This window comes from Petaurus breviceps, unplaced genomic scaffold (assembly GCF_028583685.1).
Source record: "Petaurus breviceps papuanus isolate PSGF00001 unplaced genomic scaffold, PetGlider_PUasm1.0 100, whole genome shotgun sequence".
Lineage (NCBI taxonomy): Eukaryota > Metazoa > Chordata > Mammalia > Diprotodontia > Petauridae > Petaurus > Petaurus breviceps.
In genome coordinates, this window is record NW_027185573.1 from 540,268 (window position 1) to 558,290 (window position 18,023).

The following is an 18,023-nucleotide window of genomic DNA, read 5'->3' on the forward strand; positions in this document are numbered from 1 at the left end:
GAAGAAGAAGAAGAAGAAGAAGAAGAAGAAGAAGAAGAAGAAGAAGAGACATGGTGTCCAGGACCAAGGAGGCAATGGTCTTGTCATCTCTGCCTTGGTTAGATCATATCTAGAACTCTGGAGTCAACTTGAGCTCCCCAATCTTAGAAGATTCATTGATTACCTGGAAAGGGTCCAGAAAAGAAGGACAAGAATGGTGATAATCATGCAGTCAGTCAATAAACATTTATTAAGTTCCTACTATGTGCCAGGCACTGTGCTAAGAAAAAAAAGTTTCTGCTCTCAAGGAACCCACACTGTAATAGGAGAGACAGCATGTAGACAACTGCATACCAACAAGATATCCAAAAGACAAACCGGAGACAATCCACAGAGGGAAAGTGCTAGAATTGAAGGCTCTCAGGAGGGGCTTCCTATAAAAGGTAAGCTTTGAGCTGGAACTTGAAGGAAGCCAGAGAAGCCTGGAGGTGGAGATGAGGAGAGAGAAGTTCAGGCATGGGAGACAGCAGACTGGAGATTGTACAATAGCAGGACTAGCTGAAGGAGCTGGGAATGTTTAGCCTAGAGTAGGAAAGGCTTAAGCAATGGCATGAGCTATCTTCATGCATTTAAAGACCCTCAGGGAAGAGGGATCAGACTTGTTGTGCATGGCTAAGATAAGGGAAGAATGAGGAGCGAAGGAAGATACGCATATGAGGAAAAACTTCCTAACAGTGAGAGCTGTCCCCAAATGCAATGGATGACAATTTGTCCAGGGAGTTACAGGGGAGATCCTAGAACAGGTAGGCTTGAACTGTATGGCCCCTACATCCCTTCCAGCACTGAATTCTGAGTTTTAAGATTATCCAAGTCCAGTGTTTATCCATAATTTTACATTAAAAGACACCCTGACGATGCAGTCTCAGGGAACTCTGGTGAATTGGAGGTGGGGTGAGGTGGTGAGAACAATGTCATAGAAACCCAGTATGGATGGCAGAAGATGGCATAGATAAGTCAATGAGGAGAGACTTCACAGGACAGAACGTCCACACAAAGAAGGAAAGAAAGAAAGAGAACTACACAGAGCAGATTCCCAAGGAATGATCCAAGCTGGTCTCTGTGCTTCCATAATAAGGCCTGAAGGGATCGTTCTGCTGTGCCTGGAATATATAGCAGTGCCTCCTGTAAAGTTGGCACCATAAAACAAAAATTCCATTTGCTGCCACCGAAGATGCAAAACCATAACGTTGAAAAGAAAAGAAAAGAAAACCTTGAGCAGGCTTCCAAAGGAAAAAATAAAGCACCATTCAGTGAATCGTGAAGTCAGTCCATAAAGTAACAAAGAGATAGACCTTACCAACAACTGAATGAATGAATAAAAATACACTTCGTATATACTAATTATCTACCAAGTCAAAGCCTGCTACTTACGTATGCACTGGGAATAGAGAATACAATGACCTCAAGGAGCTTTTATTCTGAAAGGGAGAAATAACATCTGAAAACTGTTCCCAAAATCTTAGGGCAGTTTGGAGCTCCTAAAGCTTACTAATTTACTCACTATCTATATTAATATGAATTATTAATATCATCACCATTAGTTAAGCATGGTTATTAATCACTATAATAAATTATTAAATCTATAATTATATTTAATTGACTATTAATATAATTATTATGTATCAGTATACATCCTAATTAATAAATAATTAAATATTGATCGCGATGTGTCATTGGCAGTAATTAAGTAAATAATGTTGCTGATTAGTAGTTAATATAGAGATTGCTATTGATGGATAATTTGTTGGTTGTTATGAATAATTAATATTACTAATAGTAATAGCTGTTATACTTTAAGAGCTTCAAACTGCACTAAGACTTTTAGTACATGCTATAGAGGGAAATGGAATGTGACCCTGGGGATGAGTCCGATGTATATTGTCTCATTTGGTCATTACATCACTTTATAAAGCAGGTACCATGGGCATGTACGGTCCTTATTTTATCAATGTGGAAACAGACTCAGAGATCAAGTGATTTGCCTTTGGTAACACAGCTAATAAGTATCAGAGGCAGGATTCAAACCCAGGTCTCTCCATTCCCACTACACCTTGCTGTCTTGGACTAGTGGACAGTTATCAAATGAGCTCATGTGCATCAACAATTGGGCAGCTAGGTAACATGGTGGATGGAGCACCAGACCTGGAATCAGGAAGACATAAGTTCAAATCCAGCCTCAGACCCTTACTCGCTGAGTGACCCTGAACAAGTCACTTAATCCTATTTGCCTCAGTTTCCTCATCTATAAAATAAGCTAGACAGGGACACGCCAAGAAAACTCCAAATGGGGTCATGAAGAGGCAGACATGCCTGAAGGGACTAAACAACAACATACCTACAGTGTCTGGTACATATTAAGCATTTAATAGGTGACTATTGAATGGTTGACTGAAGGGAGGACAATAGACATGAAGAATGGACACCAAAACCCAGTCCTCTTGCCCCACAATCACCATCTTACAAACAATAGAAATTCCACAAGGAACCCACAGTTTCACTTTGCCCTACCTTACCCCCCAGAGAAGGAAAAGCCCTGGAGCTCTGCACCATTTTTTATAGACCAGGAGTTTCCCCAGTGGAGACCAGAGCCATTTCAGGGAGAAGACCAAAGAATGGCAGTGCTGACAATGACTAATGGTGGGTCTCAGCAGACAGCTTGCCCTTCCCCGCCAGACAGCGGGTGGGCGAGCCATATGCCAGCATTTACAAATTAATCCTTGAGTGGGGAGCCCCAGATCTGTGCACAGCCTCCCAGGGATTCCAGATGAATTTATCTGAGTCACTTTAGGTTCAGGGGGGAGTTCTCTCCAAAATTAGGATCACTTCTGGCTCTTTTTCCCCCCTAAACCTATCATTTTACCAGCGTGGGGAATTCCTGGTATGGAAACTCCTTCCACCTCTCTCTAACTTGAACTTGTAGGGTTTGCCTTCAAATGACTCTCCATGGCCCTTCTGAAAAAGAAGAGGAGAATGAGATTATGAACCACTCACTTTATGTAGCGTTTTACGATTTATTTGCAAAGCTCTTTACTGATATATTGTCTCCATGGCCACATGGCTAAATGAGTCAAAGGCATCTTCTTCCTGATGCCAAAGCCAGGACTCTAGCCACTGTACCACAGAGAAAGGATCCGCTGAATATGAGTTCTGTATTGGGAGAGAGGGGAGAGGGCTGCCTTATGTGAGAGATAGCTTCTAGGCATACAGAATTGATCATCCCTCTGGACTCTGCCCTGCTCAGGCAATAACTGGTCTACTGTGCTCAGTTCTGGGAGCCACCGTTTCCGAAGGACATTGATAAGTGGGACAACGTCGACAGGAGGGCGACGAGGATGTACAAGGCCTCGATACTGTTCCCTCTGTGAATCGACTGAAAGATACAGAGAAGAGAAGACTTGGGGAGGGAAGAAATCAATGAGTATCGATAACTTGTCTTCAAGTACTTAAAGGTCACCCAGCGGAAGGATTAGCATTGTTCTGCTTGATAATCATAATAGTGGCTAACATTTCCATAGTGCTGTAGGGTTTGCCAAGCTCTTTACAAATATCTCATTTATCCTTACAACAACCTTCAGAGGTAAGGGCTATTATTAGTCAGTTCAGTAAAAATTTATGTAAGGCACTGTCCTAAGGAGGGGGCATACAAAAAGAGGCAAAAGACAGTGCCTGCCCTCAAGGGGCTTAGAATCTAATAGAAGAGACAACATGCCAACAGATAGGTACAAAGCAAGCTATATATGGGATAAATAGGAAATAATTAATATCAGGAAAGTACTGGAATGAAGAGGGCTGGGGAAGGCTTCCTGGAGGAGGTGGGATCTGAAGCCCAGGAGGTCAGTAGTCAGAGATGAGGAGGGAGAGCAGTCCAGAAATGGGAGACAGTCAGAGAGAATGGCCAGAGCTGGGAGATGGAATGTCTTGTTCTGGGTTATGAAGGGCTTCAAATGCCAAAGAGAGCATTTTGTATTAGATCCTGGAGGGAACAGAGAGCCACTGGAGTCTATTGAATAAATGGGGTAGTGGTATAAAATGCACTTCGGGGTGACTAGGTGGCACAGTGAATAGAGCACTGGTCCTGGAGTCAGGAGGACCTGAGTTCAAATCTGGCCTCAGACACTTAACAAAAAAAAAAAAAACTAGCCCTGTGACCTTGGGCAAGTCACTTAACCCCAATTGCTCTACCTTTCCCCCTCCAAAAAAAGCAAAAAAAAATAAAAATGCACTTCAGGAAAATCACTTTGGTGGTTGAACGGAGTGGGGAGAGCCTGGAGGCAGGTTATTGCAATAGTCCAGGTTTGGGGGAGGGAGGGCCTGCACCAGGGTGGAAGCAGTGTCAGAGGGGTAAGGGACAAGGAAGTATATAAGAGATGTTGGAGAAGGGGGATGGATAGGCCTTGGCAACAGCTTGTATGTGGGGAGGAGTCCTGGGTAATTCCTAGGCTGGGAGCCTACGGGCCTGGGGGGATGGTGCTGCTCCCCCTGACCCAAAGTGTCCCATCAGAAGGATTCATAGGCTGCAGGCCTTGGGGTCTTTATGCTTCTTGAAAATAAACACAGAAAGCAACATCTGAGAGTCAGTCAGCAGCAGTCAACAACACCTGTGATGCATCAAATATGTTCAAGGCATTTTGCAAAGCATTGGGGGTGTAAAGAATAATAACAACACAGTCCCTGCCTTCAAAAAGTTTACATTCTAACAGCAGGGACAACGTGTAAATATTAGCTACATAGAAGATATATACAGATGTGGCCTATATAGGCTCTGGAGCTATTAACAGGCAGCTGGTGGTTCAGTGGATAGAGAAACAGGGCCTGGGGTCCTGCCTCAGATACTCACTAGCTGTGTGACTTTGGGGAAGTCACTTGACTGCTGTCCGCCTCAGTTTCCTCAACTGACAATGAGGATAATAATAGCATCTACATCATCAGGTTGTTGTGAGAATCAAATGAGATCATATTTGAAAAAATGCTTAGTATGGTACCTGGAACATAGTAGGAGCTTAATGAATACTTACTCTCTGCTTTTATCACAATCCTCCAATACTATAGACAGGTTGAGTTCCCAGAGTACGGCTACATCTTCCACTGGGGTTCTAGGAATACCCCTGATGGATTTTTTTGTTGTTCAGGTATATTCAGTCATGTTCGACTCTTCCCAACCCCATTTGCAGTTTTCTTGGCAAAGATACTGGGGTAGTTTGCCATTTCCTTCTCCAGTTTATTTTACAGGTGAGGAAACTGAAGCAAATGGGGTTAAGCGACTTACCCATAGTCACACAGTTAACAAGTGTCTAAGGCCAGATTTGAACTCAGGAAGATGAGTCTTCCTCACTCCAGGCCTGATACTCTATGGACTCTATGTGCCACCTGGCAGCCCCCTAAGACACTAGGGGGTCCCTTTCTAATGGTGTCAACTCAAGCCCCCACTCCACTGTGGTCTTAATATCAATCGCCAGTCACAACTGGTATCGTTCCCCTCTCCTTGGTATTCTCCTGTGATCAATCCTCCAGTATCATTTAACCAGGTCAAATCAATTGGATTTTACAAAGAGATAGTTACTGAAAAATGTCCACAGAAGGTACCATTGCAGTAACTGTCCTAGGGCTGTGCTGCCCCGCACAGTGAAAACCTTTCCAGCTCAATCTCTGATCCATTACACAACCCTTCAAACACTTGAAGACAGCTCTCAAGCCCCCTCCCAAGTCTTCTCTTCTCCAGGTTAAATAACCCTCATTCCTTCAATCCTCCCATCACCATTCTCCTGGAGCATCCTTCAGACATGCTCAGTCATGGGATCACACACATGACACTGGAAGGGATTCAGAAGCCATTGAGTCCAAAAACCTCATTTAACAGATGAGGAAACTAAGGCCCAGGTAAATTAAGTGACCTCTCCAGGTTCTTCCTAAAATGTGGTGTTCAGCATAGAATTTAATTTGCATAGCCTAGTATACAGCAAGCATACTTATAATAAATATAATTTACTAATAAAAATAAGTATAAATGCTTAGAGATTGAATGAATGAATGAACAAATGAATGAGTGAATGAATGAATGAATAAATGAATATTCCAGTTTTGACCAGGGCAAATTACAGTGATACTGGTGTCTTCTTAGAAAGAAAAAAAAAACTGGTGTATACCTTCCATCTGTAAACTCTGAACACACTGAGGTCCAAATTTGGGCTCTTCAAGGTTCTGAGAATGTCTTGGCCCCAGACCCACTTATAAATGTCAAACAAACAGAGACTTTGTTTCTCAGGTGGTGTCTCTGAAGCCATGCTGCTTACAGCCTCCCCTCTGCCCGCCTCTGTAGAAGGAGATTGGAGTCCTCCTTGGTTCAGACAGTTCCTGTAGAAGGAGGACGATGCCTGGAGAGTTTTCATTTGGCATGATTCTAAACAGACCCAAAGGTCATCCATCAAACTTAGCTAAGCCAGGACTCCTATCTCCATGAAGGCTCCTGGTTCTAGCTAACACTAACTGATCTCCAACAGTTTGGAGACCTCAAGTTAAGTAAACAAGAGGGAATTATGGCCAGTTTGCAGTTCAGACAGACTTCCTCCAGCCCCATAGCAGAGCCCTTCTTCAGAGATTTTCTTTTTAAACTTCCCTGGTAAAATGAATTTTCCCCTAGGGTGTCGTGACTCTAAATCAGCTTATCCACTTACTTTATAGAGGTGGAGAATACCTACTTTGGTCTCTTTCCATTTACTCTACAAATATTTATGTAACCCTCCCCTCCTTATGGGCTACCCCTCCAACTTGAACTAGTCCAAAAGATGACTTTAACAAAGGTTCAAAACACTATGAGTCTGTATTCCTAAAATTATAGCTCATGGGCCCCCACTAGTGTATTTATCTTTAATAGTGAGCCAGAGGACATAATTAACTCAAAACAGAGGCATTTTTTAAAATGGTGGTGTGAGAATGTAACTACAAAGCATTCTCCTCATAAATCTTGGACATATATACATTAGTAGAACACTGCCAGAAAAAGTTCCCATACAGGGAATGCACATGGACAGGGAAGCTAATATCTGTGGCACCACAGAGCCTTGATTTCATTTCTCATTACATGATGACCTCCTGGGTGCAGCATGTCTGCTGGGAAGGTTGTGTCATTGTGCTTCCAGGTCTGCTCTTCTCCATAGCTCAACTGGACTCCTCAGTTGGACTCTGCGAGCCTGTTCTCTGGGGTTCAGTGTTTCCTGCCCAATATCTTTCCCTACTCCCAGTTTTACAATGTTTACAATCTGAAAAACAGCCATTTAGGGTGTGCACCTCTAGGCTCCTTTCACAAGCTGTGAACAAAATCACGGAAAGGGTAAAATCTTAATGGCTCATTATGTCTGTGATGTCCCCTTAAACTCCATAATCATCATCATTAGGTAAAGGCAATTCTATTGATCAGGAGTCCCCCGTGCAAACCCCACATCACTACTCATTCATATTTAGGTCCTTTATGGTCCTCTAATCATCAACAAATATTTATTAATCACTACTAGGCACTCTACTAAATGAAGAGAATGTTAAAAAAAAAAAACAACACAAAAACCATCCCTGTTCTGAAGCCGAAACCAAGATGAAGCAAGCCAGGCTTTGCCTCAGAGCACTATAATTTAAAAGGACCACAGCTTTAGAGCTAGAAGGAATCCAAAAGGCCATCAAGTACAACTCCTTTCATTATATAGATGAAGCAATGGGACCAGAATGATTAGTGACTGACCCAGGGTCACACAGCCCAGGCTTTCCTGACTCAGAGTTCTGTGCCTTAGCCCCTACTCCATGTTGACTGTCCCTTTGGTACCTGAGTTTATCTCCATTACTTTTGGGGTAACATTTTCATTGAGAGAAAGGTGGCAGAGTACATAGGGAGATAGTCACAGAGTCAGTAAAATCTGGGTTCGAGACGTGCTTCTGACACAGGCTAGGTGTGTGACTCTGGACAAACCACCTCCTCAGTGACCCAGGCCGCTCTGTAAGGCTGTCACCTGCAGCGCAGCATGCATCGAATCTGTGTTGGTAGAAATTTCCTCTCTAGGGGTTTCCTGTATCAGTGAAATCACAAACGAAATCCATTGTTTTCACATCATGAATTACAAAGTCAGTCTGGAGCACTTTCCTGCTGTTTGTCCCCAGTGTGCTACTGTCCCAGGCACCAAACTTGCTTGTCATGGCTCTGGTAAGGGGACCTCTAAGATGACATAAATCCCAGAACTCTCAAGCCTCTGGGGCATTTGGGGAAAACGCTCCTGTCTGCCCAATCTACCTCCCAATTCAGACTTTTTTGAGACAATCTGCCCATCATAACCCTTAATTAACTGCCTCTGTTATGGGTCAGGTAACTGTAGGAGGTTCTGAAGATGTAAAAATGAAAAAGGAAGCAGTCCCTGCCCTCAAGGAGTTTATATACTAGCTTACACTCAAGCCAGGTATGTCTGACCCAAATTACCTCCACCACCACCAACAATAACAATAATATTACAATTATGTGACCCAGTGGATAGATTGCTGGGCCTGGAGGCAATCAACTAACAAGTATTTATTAAGCACCTACTTGTGTGTCAAACACTGTGCTAAGGGCTTGGGGTACAAAAAGAGACAAAAGTCAGTCCCTGCCCTCCAGGAGCTCACAGTCTAATGGAGTCAGGAAGTTATTTCTGTTATCCGGCTCTTCATTGGGATTTTCTTGGCAGAGATACTAGAATGGTGTGCTGTTTCCTTCTCCAGCTCATTTTACTGATGAGGAAACAGGAAAACAGGGTAAAATGACTGGTCCAAGGTCACATAGCTAGTAAGTGTCTGAAGGCAGATCTGAATTCAGGTCTTCCTGACTCCAGAAAGTTGCCCCTTTTATAGATGGGGAAACTGAGGCAGGCAGAGATCAAGTGACTCACCTAGGGTCACACAGCTAGGAAGCATCTGAAGCCAGATTTGAACTCAGAAAGATGAATCCACCTAGCTACCCCAGAGTCCAGAAGGCTTGACTTCAAATCTAGCATCAGATATTCAATGACTGTGTGATCCTGGGCATGTTACTTAACCTCTGTCTGCCTCAGTTTCCTCAATTGTAAAATGAGAATAATAACAATATTTACCTCCTAAGAGGTTTTTTTGAGTGTCAAATGAGACCAGATTTGTAAATCACTTAGAACAGTGCCTAATAGGGGCGGGAAACCTTCAGCCTCGAGGCTACATGTGACCCTCTGGGTCCTCAAGTGTGGCCCTTTGACCAAATTCTATGAAGTTTAGATTCAGTCAAATTGTCACACTCAAGGACCTAGAGGGCCACATATGGCCTCTAGGCTTAAGGTTCCCCATCCTGGAACATAGTAGGCACTATACAATTCCTAGCTGTTATTAATATTTTTGTCAATTATTAATAATAATCAGAGCTACTGTTTATACATCACTTAAAGATCCACAAAGCAGTCATCTCATTTGAACACATCAGCTGAAACAAATACTAGTTACATATAACAGAAAGATTGAAAAGACCTGGCCCAGGGGCCCACTTTTTCCCAACAATATCCAATCACCTAGGCCTCAGCCAAACATTGGGGAAGTCACTTCCTGGGATGGCATTTCACCAGGCCTTCAGGTGTTTCTCCTAAAGCTACTACTGGAGGATGGGGGTGAGGATGGGGAAGGGGGAGGGGGAGGGCTGCAGCCCTCACCTCATTTTGATCTCTCCTCTGGCAGAATTTGAATTTCCCACTGCATTTCCAGGCTCCCTGCAGAGATATTAGTCCCTTCTGGCTTAAAATCTGAATTGGAAGCAGCAATGCAAACAGTGCAGATGTAAACAAGGCTCCCCCTGTTTCTAGAATTCTAAACTTGCAAGGATCATTAGCAAACCATTCAGGGGTCATCTGTCACCTAGATCAAAAGAGCAGAAGGAATGTTGGATCAACAGGCCTTCCCAAGCCTCAGAGATTTCCCAGCAGTGGCCTCATTGCAGAAATAGGAAGCTGGGGCCCCCAGCATCCCCAACCTGCCCAGATATGTCTGCCTGCTTTCCGCCTTCCTTCTCTCATACAAGTCCTTCCAACAAATATTCATTAGGTGCCTACTGTGTGCCAACCACAGGGCTAGGCGCTGAGGACTGGAGATTTAGGTCATAAATAGATTTTGTCACAGCTGGGGCTGGTTAAAATACTAGCATCTTCTTAGGAAAGTGCTGAGAATTACTAATGAGAGGGGATGCATCACATTCCATTCCAAGCTGGCCATCCCACACTCCTCTGTTGACATACCTGGACCGAGATGTAAAAAAAAAAGAACAAAAACAGCCTGGGGCTCCAGGAGAGCTGCATTAATACCGTTCTTTGACTGGTAGAGTCAAGGAAAGCCTGTTAATCAGCTGCTAGACAGGAGGGGAAAGATAATGTGTGATCGAGGGATGGTCTCAGGGTCAGAAAGACCTTGTTCCTCATGCTTCCTAGCTGTGTGACTCTGGACAAGTCACTTAACCTCTGTTTGCCTCATCTGTGAAAGGGGGATCATAGCAGCACCTACCTCTAGGGTTTTATGAGGATCAAATGAGACAATTATTGCAAAGTACTGTATAAATACTAGCTATTATTGTTATGTGGTGGCCAGGGGAATAGAGAGCTGGGCTAGGAGTCAGGAAGACTCATCTTTCTGAGTTCAAATCCAGCCTCAGACTCTTACTGTGTGACCTTGAGCAAGTTACTCTGTTTGCCTCAGTTTCCTCATTTGTCAGATGAGAAGGAATTGGCAAACCACTCCAGTATCTTTGCCAAAAAAAAAACCCAAACCCCACCACAACAACACCACATGGGGTCATGAAGAGTTGGACAAACAATTGAACAAGCACAAATTATTGTTACGGATTTAGGGCTAGAAGGAATCTTAGAGGCTCCTCCCATTTTACAAATGAGGAATGAAGGCTCTTGAAAAGGCCAAAGCCTAAATGCCAATCGACCCATTAAGGGACTCTGTGCCAGTCACAGGGAATACAGACATAAACAAATCATCCCTGCCCTCAAGAAGTTTACATTCTATAGGTGCCTACCAGAATTTGAACCCAAGGCCTGGGCCTCCAAATCCAGTTCCTTTTCTTCTCTGCTCCCTTGCCTCTCTCTAAGTCAAAGATAAAAGCCCAGAGTCAAAAATGGCCCAGATTTGGGGCCAGAAGATAGCCCCTCCCCTCTCCTACCCCCGCAAAAATCCACAAGTTTTTCTAAAACTTTCCTATGCACAATGGCTCCTGTTTCCTGTCAGAGGGCAGGAATTATAATACTTTAACTGTTTATGGAAACCCGGGAGAGAAAGTCGCCATTTATCTCCTTAGAAAGGAAGGGGGTGGAGGGATGATGGAGGGAGAAAAAAGAAAAGAAGGAAGAAGGGACTCTAACCCTTCCCCCACCCCCAATCTTGCAAACCAGCAGGAGCCAGCAAAATGTGCCCACCACAGGAATTATTTATTATTGGAAATAAAAGGCATTTGTGTCCCAGCATCTCTGCTTGGATGCTGACCTTGGATTTGGTTTTCTAAGAGACCATAGATTGTAACAGCATAACTCTGTATTGGCACATCTATTTCCCTGGCTGGTGGCAGAGGCGGGGAGAGGGGCAATACATTTTCTATTTGTCACTGCTACCAAAGCCCATTCCACCCTCCCACTCCCAGTCCCCACCTCCTCCTGATGATGGTCCCCAGCCCTGAACCTGAAGCATGAATTAGGGCCCTTCATCTATTCTAGCAAAACAAACCTTGAAAAATAGAGAGGGAACGATATTCTGACAGGCTCCCTCATTAATAACCCCACCCACTGTCACCGTGAATCTTTCCAGCACCAGCATCTGCCACTCCAGATCTGGAGATGGGACTGAATCCAATCCAATCCTATCCTGGAAGCATGTATTAAGGACCCAAAATGGGCAAGGCACTATGCCAGGCAATGGGGGCACAAGAATAAAATGGGAGGGGGAGGGAACTTACATGCTACTGGAGATGGAAGATAGCAAGAAGGATATAATGTGTATGAGACAAGATAACTTGAGGGAGAAGAGAACATTACAGGGATCAGGAAAGGAAATCAATCACCAAGCATTATTTAAGTGCCTACTGTTTATGCAAGGCACAAGTTGCTACAAGTTGAGGAGGGGAAGGCAAAATGAAACAGTCCCTGCCTGCTGGGATCTTAAGTTCTTCTGAAGGAGGTAACATAGATAAATAAATGTATACTACGAAATTCAAAGTAAATTGGGGGTGGGTGGAGCTAGGAGGCTGGACTAGATGTTATTCAACATACCTACATGCAGGACTTGTTGGATGAAACCTTTATCGAGAAAAGAACTGGATCTGTAATTTCACAGAAGCTCCTGGTGAGCAACTGCCTTCAGTCAATGAAGATTGGTACCATCTCTGTAACTTACCATCTTGGAGAGTTGTTGGGGTCACTGAGCGGTCAAGGGACTCCCCAAGATCACAAAGTCAATATGTCTCAGAGGTGAGACTTGAACCCAGATCTTCCCAGGTCCGAGGCCTGTTCCCTAACCAATAGACAACACTACCTCTCACTGTATAGACACACACTCTTTTTCAGAAGAAGTAAAGGAACCAGCAGGAGCCCAGGTCCCCCTTGATTCAGTATCTTGCTCCTCTCTGCCTTAAAGGGAGAAATTGAGACATATCTAAACCCATTCCCCCAGGATGGCATGGCAGACTAAGAGAGGGTACATGGGGAAAGGGAAATGTGCCCTCCAAAGGTGGAAGAGGAGATGTTCAGAAACCCCTGAGATTCTCAAGATTTCAGCTCAGCTGCCTTTGAATAATTCACCAGGCTTTTCCAACCCCGATCTCTATACATCTGCCATGGGCTGGGTAGGAGGGGAAATGACAGTTGTTGACAATTTGCTTAGTAAACAGATCATTATTTCTCAGGCATACATATGTAAGAGCTGCTATCAGACTTCCTGAGCTGACTCCAGTTTGAAGCCTGTTGACCTTTCCAGCCTGAATCCCTCCCGATGCTCAGGATCACACTCATCTTCCCTGATGGCCCCACCCGATGGACCAACCCTCGCCCCTCCCCCACTCAGTACCACCATGCCCTGAAACACCAAGCAGCCTTTTAATTTGAACATGAAGATAGAGAAAGGCAAAGGAGTCAAAGAAGGAGAAAGAAGGCTGGATTTAGAGCCAGAAGGGAAAGGTCAAGTCCAAACCCCTTCACTTCACAGATGAGGGTATTGAGGCCAAGAAAGATTAAGTGGCTTGCGAAATGTCAACTGGCTAATGGGCGGTCTGAGGTAGGGTTTGAAACCAGGCCTTCCTAATTCCCACTCCAGTATGCTATCCAGAGAGAACAAGAGGGAGGGAGGGAGAGAGATAGAGATAGAGACAGAGACACAGAGAGATTTTTTTTGTAGATCACAGACATGAGTCCCAGAGACAGTTTACTCGCCTGCTCTGGTAGGAACTGGGCATTTATACCGTTTCAGGAATGAGTGTTAAGACATGTTTGCTTTGCTTTGTGATTCCTTTCCAATTAAACATTTTATTGCATCAATCCGTGCCCCTTGTCTGTTCTGAAAGTCTGGTACACACACTGAGTTTAAATGATTTTAGAAGGTGCCGACTGACCTGGAATGGGGCCTCAAGCCGAATGAGCTAGATGGATCATGCAATAGACCCCCCACATTAAACCCAGTGGTTTGTGTGAATTCCAGATTGAGTGGAATACAAACCACACACAAAATGTCAGAGAGGGAAGAGAGCTTAGATGTCCTCTAACCAACCCTTCCCTGAACAAGAGCCTCCTCTACAAGGTCCAGAAGCAATAACCCAGCCTTCCCTTGGAGACAGTCGGTGACAGAGACCTACCACCTCCCTGGCGTCTCATGCCACTTTGGCAGAGCTCTATTTAGGAGGAAGTTTCTCCTGACAGCAGGACAAGATGTGCCTCTGTTAGTCCTACTCATTGGTCCTAATTCTGTCCTCTAAAGTCAAACTGAACAAACTGAATCCCTCCTCCATATGTCAGCCCTTTTAATATGTGAATACAGCAATCATGTCCCCAGGAAGTTTTCTTTCCTCTAAACTAAATATACATCATATCTTTCTTCACTGGTTCCTCTCACTGCCTGCTGAAGGGAACTTGACAATTTTGGCCACATTCTTTTAGAAGGCAGCTCAAGGGGAAAAAGGGAGGTCCTTCTAACTTTGGGCTCAGAATCTAGAATGGAAAGGCAGCAAAGTATAGTGGGAAGGGTACTAAGAAGAAAGAATGGAAGGGAAGAAAGAAGGAGGGAGGGAGGGAAGAAGGAAGGTAGGAAGGAAGGAAAGAAGGAAGGAAGGAAGGAAGGAAGGAAGGAAGGAAGGAAGGAAGGAAGGAAGGAAGGAAGGACGGAAGGAAGGAAGGAAGGAAGGAAAGAAGGAAGGAAGGAAGGAAGGAAAAACTTTGAAGTCAAAGGACCTGGGTTCAAATTCCATCTTTAATGGTGGATATTTGATTACTACCTGTGTAACCTTGGGCAAGTCCCTTACCTCCATGGGTCTCAGTTTCCTCATCTATAAAATGAAGAGGTTGGAGTAGATGGCCTCTGAGGACCTTTCTTACTCCAGATATATGACTCTATAGTCTTGTGAATACTGTTCAGACAGGGTAAGATCACGTATTTGAATAACGAGCTAAGGGACTGAAATTTGGTTCAGGGAATGATAAGGAGCTGATGAAGTTTCTTGAGTGGGGGAATAACACAATCAAATTCAGATCAGTCTTCAGGCTGCTAGTGCTGTGACCTCTGAACACAGAAGGTGCTGAATATACATGTGTTGTTCTCTGAAGGATAGATTGGACAGAGCAGGGGGGGGGGGGGACGGGGCAGAGTAGGGACCAGTGGGGAGACCCCAGGAAAAGTAATGTTAGAATCCTATCTACCACAGAGTGAGCTTCCCCTCTGCCGCTAGATAGGCTCACTGGCTCCTCTCCAATCCAACCTCACACAACAAATTTAGCACCTACTGTGTGCAAAGTCCATAGAACAGATGACCCAGGCATGACTAATCTTCCTTTAATAATGATTTCATTAGGTCACTCCCCTGCTCAAGAATCTTCATTAGCTCCCTATTATTCCCTGAATCAAATCTTCTTCATTTCCTTTCTCTGAGTCTTAGTATCCTCATCTGTAACACAAAGGAAACAGTCTAAGTGATCTCTACAATCCATTCTAGACCAAGAGCCTATCATCCTGTGGCTTGGCTTTTCCTGACATTATCAGATCTCCCCACTTTGCATAGAAAGACCCCCCCACCACAAGCATCCCCGAGAAGAGTAGATTTCAAGGTCCCTAGTTCACTAACAAAAGGCATGGATACTTTCAGATAGAGTCCCTTCTGGACACAGATGTTCTCTTTATCACCATATGCTAGTAAGATAAATGACCACTGGAAATCCATGTTCCTGAAAAGCCCCTACCTAGCTGACTGGGTCAGCACAGATGCAAGTAATAAATAATAGTAGGTTTTCCAGTGGCCGATCCAGCTCTCCCCATGAGGTGTGGTGGAAGGAGATGGCCAGTAGAGAACAAAAATAGCTTGGTAGATTGACTGTAAGCTCTGGACAGAAGTTCCACCTATAGAGATTTTGTGTAAGAGAGGCCAGACCTAGTCACCTGTCATCATGAGCTGGGGACAACAGACTTTCACAAAGCCTTCTATTGTATCCCCACCCACTTCTGTGGGATTTCCCCAAAATCACTGGCTTAGCTATAGCAGGACAGAAACCCACCCAGGCCCAAATGATGGACAACCTACAGAGAACACTGGTCCACAGTTTGGGAAAGGCATCAACAAGCTGGATAATGTGCCGACAACCACAGTCAGATTTCATATTGGAATCTTCTGAGGGAACTAGAAAATCAAGAAGACCTGGGGGGTGGTGAACATGAGAGCTGTCTTCTGTATTTCCATGGTGTTATGTGGCACTACAATTTTGGAGTCAAAGAATCTTGGGTGAAATGTTTAACCTTAGTTTCCTCTTTGTTTTCATCTGGAAAATGATTGGGTTAGATGAGATGGTTTGTTTTCTCATCTAGAAAACTAGGAGCTTGGATTAGATGGTTCCTTCCAGCTCTAAATCTATGAACCTATTATTTATTCTGCTTGGCCCAGAGGTTAGAACCAGGAAGATGCAAAAAGGCAAGGGTGATTTCAGGCTTTAGGACAAGAAAAACGTCTTAACAATGAGAGTCATCTCAAAATGGAATGGACGACCTTGAGAGATGGTGGGTTCCTCTCTCCTTAGAGATCTTCAAGCAAAGGCCAAATAACCATGTTTGATCTTTTTTTCCTTCTCTGTTACCCAACATGGTTGTGTTAGATTATTTCTTAGGTTCCTTTCCAGGGCCTAATATGATGCTTTGTACAAAGGGAAAAGGAAGGAAGGAAGGAAGGTCCTTCTATGTATTGTCAAGGCAATATTCACAGTACCAATGGCGACTATGAATATGCCAGCATAGTTCTGAATCACTAAATGTAACAAACTCTTCCATATAGAAGACAGAAGTAAAACATTTATTCAGACATCAGAAAGCCAAATCCTAGCACTAGAAAACCAAATCCATCATAGCAATGAATGAGTTAAAATACAGCATCACCACAGAAAGCACCATCCCAAAGCTTTCCCACAAACACTCACAAGCGTAGCTGTCTCCTTGCCTGCATCCTCTCTCCCCCAGTTCTAACTTCTCTGACTCCCAGCTTCCTCTCAGTTTTGCTTCACCGCTTCCTGCTCCATCCGTTCAGCAAACTCTTTCCACCACAGCCTTCATGTGATTATATTCAGCCTACTAGGGGGCAGGGAAGATCTTCAAATTCCTATTACCATTACATACTATGTACCAGGAACTGCGCTAAATCCTTTCCAAATATATAATTTGACCCTCATAATAACCCTAAAACACAGGTGCTATTATTATCCTCATTTTTCAGTTGAGGAAACTGAGGCACACAAAGGTTAAGTGACTTGCCCAGGATCACATAACAAGTATCTAAGGTTAAATTTGAACTTAGATCTTCCTGACTCCAGGTCCTATGCTCTAGCTGCCTCCCTGATGATAAGATCATAGTTTATTTTCAGAATCATCTAGTCTGTAAGAGCCATTCTCCAAATGATAAATGGTCAAAAAATATAAACAGGCAGTTTTCAAAGGAAGAAATCAAAGCTACCGGGCGGCCAGGTAGCACAGAGAGTAAGAGCACCGGCTCCAGTGTTGAGAAGACCTGGAGATCAAATCCCGGGCTCAGACACTTAGCACCCACCCAGAAACACCTGGCCATGTAACCTTGAGCAAGTTACTTAACCCCAATTGTTTAGGGGCGGCCAGGTGGCTCAGTGAGTAAGAGCACCGGCTCCAGTGTCGGGATGACCTGGATCAAATCCGGGCTCAGATACTCAGTAGCACACCCAGAAATAATAACTGGCCATGTAACCTTGAGCAAGTTACTTAACCCCAATTGCTTAAAAAAAAAAAAAGAAATCAAAGCTATCTATAGTGATGAAAAAATGTTTCAAATCACTGATAATTAGAGAACTTCTCATTAAAGTAATCCTGAGGTTTTATTCCATAGCCATCAGATTGACAAAGTTGAAAAAAAAAAAAGGAAAATGACAAATATTGGAGGCGCTTGGGAAAACAGGCATACTTCTACACTATTGGTGGAGATATCATTTGGTGTTGCCATTCTGGAAGAATTTTGAAACTATAACCCAAAAGTTACTAAATTGTGTCTATCTTTTGACTCAGCAATCACTAGGTCTATTTCCTCAAAGAGATGAAAAAAAGAGGAAAAGGTCTTATATGTAGAAAATTATTCATAGCTTCTTTCTGGGGGGTAGTAAAGAACCCATAATTAAGAGGCTGTTCATCAGTTGGATAATGGCTTAGCAATTATGGAATATTAATGTAATGTAATAATATTATTCCATAAGAAATGATAAAAAAGGGGG

At 43.7% G+C, this 18,023-nt stretch overlaps 1 long non-coding RNA gene across 1 annotated transcript in view; it reads right to left on the reverse strand.

The window, feature by feature from the left end:
- Positions 1–2,396: 2,396 nt before the first annotated feature.
- Positions 2,397–18,023, reverse strand: part of LOC138149819 (uncharacterized) — a 35,850-nt gene continuing 20,223 nt past the window's right edge. The window contains exon 3 of the long non-coding RNA XR_011165497.1: positions 2,397–2,991. This is a non-coding gene — a long non-coding RNA (uncharacterized lncRNA). The remainder of the gene's footprint in view (positions 2,992–18,023) is intronic.